The sequence below is a fragment of the Coffea arabica genome, chromosome 6c (genome assembly GCF_036785885.1).
Source record: "Coffea arabica cultivar ET-39 chromosome 6c, Coffea Arabica ET-39 HiFi, whole genome shotgun sequence".
Lineage (NCBI taxonomy): Eukaryota > Viridiplantae > Streptophyta > Magnoliopsida > Gentianales > Rubiaceae > Coffea > Coffea arabica.
The window spans coordinates 48305485-48311018 of NC_092320.1; positions in this window are offsets into that span (position 1 = coordinate 48305485).

Sequence of the window (5534 nt, forward strand, 5' to 3'; positions counted from 1 at the left end):
TCATCCAGACCCCTCTCATGTTTTACAACCGGAGAATATTGAGATTGATGAAACCCTGACCTATGAGGAGAGACCGGTAAAACTTTTGGATCGAAAGGTGAAGGAATTGAGGAACAAGCAGATACCACTAGTGAAAGTTCTATGGAAGAACCATGAAGTAGAGGAGGCAACATGGGAAGTTGAAGAGTCAATCAGAGAGAAGTATCCAGACTTGTTCATCAACCAAGGTAAATTTCGAGGACGAAATTTTCTTAAGGGGGAGAGGATGTGAGGACTCGCAAAAAACTATTATTTTATGCCTAATTTATGGCTTAATAAATTATTTAATTGGATTTTATTTCCAAGGAATATTTTCTAGTCTTATTAGACCTAAATACATGGTAATATAACTTCGTTATATTTTTAAAATGATTCGTTTCGAAAATTAATTTCCTAGAGCGCGTCTAGCGGAAATAGTGAATAGTACTTGGAGATTTTATCCGCGTAGTAGCACAACAAGCTTGGAATATTGGAGACTTGTACCATGGTCCTAAAATAGGTAATTTTATGAATAAATATTCAAGTGATAGTTAGTAGTGCAATCGTTATAAGAATTTTTCGAAAGTTTCGCGTTATAGCGGTAAAATTGATGGTACGCGTTTTCACACGCGCGACTTCATTTGAGGGACTTTAGACCCTTATTTCGGGACAATTAAGAGTGAATAATATTTACATGAATATATATGCCTTGGAGGTTCCGTGCACTAGTGAACCAAACGCGCGAGAAAAATCGAGTCCAAACGCACCCTAAATTACACTATTTCGAGTTGACTTTGAGGTGCATTTTGCACCACACAAAGAATCTTCCTTTGGAAGCCAATTGCATCAGCACTCTCTCTCTCTTCACCTCACTTGGCCGAACAACAAGAAGGAGAAGAGCTCTCCATTGTCTTCATTTTTCATCTTCAATCCATGCACCAAAATCCACCCAAATCACACCAAACTTGGAGATCTCTTAGCAAACTACTTGGAGACTACATTTAGCTAACAAAAGGGTGCATCTTCACGGTTTCTTGGAGCTTCAAGAGGGCCGAAATTTTCTGGTCTTGCACACCCAAGGAAGAGGTAATGATCAACCCATGAATTCTTGTCTTTTGGAGGTTATATAGCAAGATTAAGCTCATACATGCACTTAGTTAGCTTGTTTATGGTGAAAAATGTGATTGTGGGCTCTTGGAATTCCCACACTTGGGTTGTTGTTGCTGATGTGATGATGGTTGGTGATTATATTGTTGGTTTAGTGATATTAATGATGCATTAGTGGTGGGTAATTGGTAGGAACTTCATTGGTGTAAGAGGCTAGAATTTCCGAAAATGCCCCTGCCATGTTCGGCCATTTCCAGGCCCATTTTTAATGGTTTAATTGCTTGAATTGGATGTTTGTAGGATGTATTAGATGTGTGAAAAATTTCATTGAAAAATAATGAGGTTTGAATGGGCAAATGGATTTTTGTTCGAAACCAGCAAATCTGGAAACTGTCTCGCGTATGCCTCTGACCAGCAGTAGTATTTTGGCTATAACTCTGTCCTCGGATGTCGAAATCATATGCCGTCGGTGGCGTTTGAAACTAGACATTCCTAGCTTTAATTTGGTATATAATGCACGTTCTGATTCTTTGTGAGCAAGCCGAACCAAATGTTTTAAGTTCGCTGTCCTGTTACTCTGTTCTTCTGGAATGAAGTGTTCAGGCAGCAACTTGATGCCCGAATTTGAACCAATTGGGTGCCGAATTTGGAAATGATTTCTTCTGTGATGTTTTAGTACTATGAATGTATTTTCCAACGGCGTAAGCCATGCTCAATTTCGAGCTATATTGACTGATTTGTGATTGAATCAAGTGGACTGCTCTGTTTTGGAAAACCCTAATCCTTGGACTGGTTTGGGACCAAATCTTGGAATGAACTTGTTAGTTGATGTTTTTGATATTAAACACTTACCAAAGATATTATGGGTGTATCTTAGACCCTTATTTCACAAATGAACCATGGTTGGATAACTTTCTTGGTTAGACGATTGGAATTTGGGAAATGCAAGTCAAAGGCAGATTTGCCTTAGGATATTTCTTGAACTTTGGTGGGCTAATTAACTACCTTGCCAAAGGTATTTTTCCCCGAAATTCGATAGAGAGATACCTTCCATATAGTATTGAAATACTGCCAATTTTGGTGCCAATTCAAGTTCGTTTCGATACCTAATTAAAATTCTAAAGTTGGGGGTTCAAATCTGGAAATTCTTCTCCAGTCTTGAATTTGCTCAACTTCGGGCTACCGTATCTCGGTGCTCGAAACTCCGATTCTTGATCCGCTTATTTTGTCATACACTTCACTTGCAACACTAATTGAGCTGCAAAATTCAGAGGCCGGTTTACAACGTACGAATCGTGCCGAATTTTCAAAGTTGGCCAAAAACCAACTTCGTTCTGCCTTGTGAACCAACCCTGCATCTTCAAGCTCATTTTTGACCACTTTTCGCTTTGATTCATGGAAAAGTGTCTTCTAGGAACTTATAGTACTCTCTAAGAGGTTTCCAACGGTATAAAGTTTTCCAATTCTCGACTTATACCGTGCGAGTTATGATTTTTCAAAGATTCATCATAAAACTGAAAAATATTCCAATTCCAAGAAAATAGAGTTTTTCAAAAACTCTTTATTCTTTTTATATTCTTAAAACGTTTTGCTTACGATTTTCATGATAAAAACTCAAATAATATTGTACCTAATAAAAGGCAAGTTAAACCTCGATTTACGTGTAATTGAGGTTCCTTTTTGCAAAATAATTCTTAGATTGTACTAGTGTACAATCTTTCTTGATAAGTGTGATTATCCACTATTATATTGCCAGGCGCGCAAGGAGACCTTCAAGAGGATCTCACCGCGGACACCTGAACTCCCAGAAAATAATTCTTTTTGAATTGCTCGGTGAGTGTCAAGTGTGTGGAATTTGTTACTTGCTTGCTTGTGTAATTGTTGGAATTTTAAGAAAATGGGGACGGGTGCGTACTTTATCGTACCTGTTCTACTTTCAAATGAATGAATGAAATGTATTGAATGAATGAATGAAATGCAACGTTATGTCATGAATGCTTGTGTCGTTGGAGTGAATCTCCTCGACTTTCAAATGAATGGGGGACGCCCAAACTCATAGGCCGTCCTTAGACTCGAGCCAGCAATGGGCTTGGTCTGGGATTCGGACGAGCCATGAGATACACATAAGCTCGACCTAATAAGAGGTCTTGCTTGGCATACTTGTAGAGTATCGCCTAATAATAGACTTGTGGGCCCTTGGGGTGTACGGTGGACGGAGGAAAGTAAGTGGTGATCTACGGAAATGGAAATACCGACCCGGTTGACAGGAGGGTCAATGCGGGAAGGTATACGAATGACAACGGCAGATCAAGTGGAACTTAGCTCCTGAGAGCTACTATATCCTTGAATTGTTTCTGATTACTTTTCCTGTTTGAATAATTGATTGTTGAAGAGACGTGATTTTATTTATTAAACTTGGGTTTGTTATTTGGCTAAGTGCTTGCATGTGTGTTCTTGGCCTCACGAGCGTTAGCTCACCCTATAGTTTTGTTTTCCTTAACAGGACCGACTCTTGGGGATATATGGAGAAACCATCCGTTGTAATTTTGTTAAGACTCCTGTTATAAATTTTGACTAGGCCCTGGTTCGGGTTGTACTTTTGGAATTGTAAACTTGAAAAGTTTGGGCCCTGATGTGTACTTTGAATTCTAGTCGTTCATGATTACCCGATGTACTGGTTATACATTAAGTGACTTATTAAGCTTGAACGCTTCCGCATTATTGTATTCGTGTTGCTCTCATCGAAGTGTTTAGTTTGATTTTAAATTGAATGAAATCGCTTGAGTCCTGGCGAGAGCTGGGCAGGCGTCCGCGGATACCCTTTGGTCCGCCTTAGGGAGATGTGGGGCGTCACAGTTGGTATCAGAGCGCTAGGTTAGAGGTCTATATGGGAGACATATTAGATACTCTACCTTTAAGACTCGATATGGGATAACTTAATCCTACCCTAAGTGATACTTGAGGCGAGCTAGCAACTAAGTTAGTCCCACCTCAGGTGACGAATGGGATGAACCAACGATTAAGATAGACATGCATTGCAGGATATTGGAACTGAGTAGTGATTTAAGTTTCTAACCTGAAAAATATTATTAATGTTATTATTTTGCAGGGATGGCTGATGGAAACGGAGCCCCGGCAGCTAATGGGAATGGTCATGCGAATGGTCATTATGTGCCTCTTAGGACTATTTACTACCGACCTCTAGCGGGAGGAGATCGAGTACGCTACTCACCGTATGATAGATACCCTCGATGTTCGTGTAGGTTGACTTTCGCCTACCCGGACTATTTGGTGCTTGCGTTGGACGACGAGCGTCGTCAGTTGGTGGATGCCAACCGCGATCTACAGGATGAGGTAGACGCGCTTAGGCAGATGGTGGGCGCTCAGGGTGAGCGGATCGCCGAGCTTGAGGAGGTGCTAGAGGGTGAGGTAGCCACGTCTGCAGTGGTTAACCAGGAGCTTCGGGATACTAGGGCTCGACTCACTAGGTTAGCACGAGATGTCCGTACCCGGGCTTTCGAGATGATGGTTGATGCTACTAGTCTGGTTGAGGACGCTACTGCAGTGCTTCCTGATGATGAGGAGGAGGATCCGGAGGAGGATCCCGAGGAGGAGGTTCCTCCTGATAGCCCCGCTATGGACTAGGATCTTGGTCGTTGACTTTTTTGACTTTTGACTGGTACAGTTAGGACTAGTTAGGGTGACGCGAGTGCTGAGGCCATTGTATTTTGCATGCTTGTGTGGCCTACTTTTGGGCACTTGTTCTTACTTTAGTCTTCTGTGACTAAAAGTATACTTTTGAGCACCTGTGTGCTATATTTTGTGAATTGTCCCTAACTTGCTAATTGTACAAACATGACATGCTTATGAATGTAAATTATTGTTAATTTCAATGCTTTCCTGGTTAGTCCTAAATTCGATATAATTCTTGTTTTCTGCTTAAATTAATTTATTTCTTGCACTAGGCACGTCTAGACTAATGGAAGGACTAAGAAGTGGTCGAGGTCGTGGGCGAGCGTCTAGACAGGCCCAACCTCAGGGAGATGACCAGGGATCGGCAACTGGACCGACCCAGGGACAGGGAAACGTTGAGGGTAACCAAGTGGCTACTGCCATCAATAGGATGACTGATATCCTAGAACGTCTAGCGGAGAGACAGGGTCCTGGACCATTTAACCAGCCTGGGGGCCAGGATAGAGGAGAGGATAGAGCCTTGGAAAGATTCCTAAAGTTTAACCCGCCTAAGTTTATGGGTGAACCTGACCCCGAAGTAGCGGAGAATTGGTTAGAGAGGATGACCAACATATTCGCCGCACTAGACTACACTGAGGATAGGCGAGTGAACTTTGCTGCCTTTCAATTTGAGGGAATAGCCCGTTCTTGGTGGGATTTAATAAAAGGAAAATGGG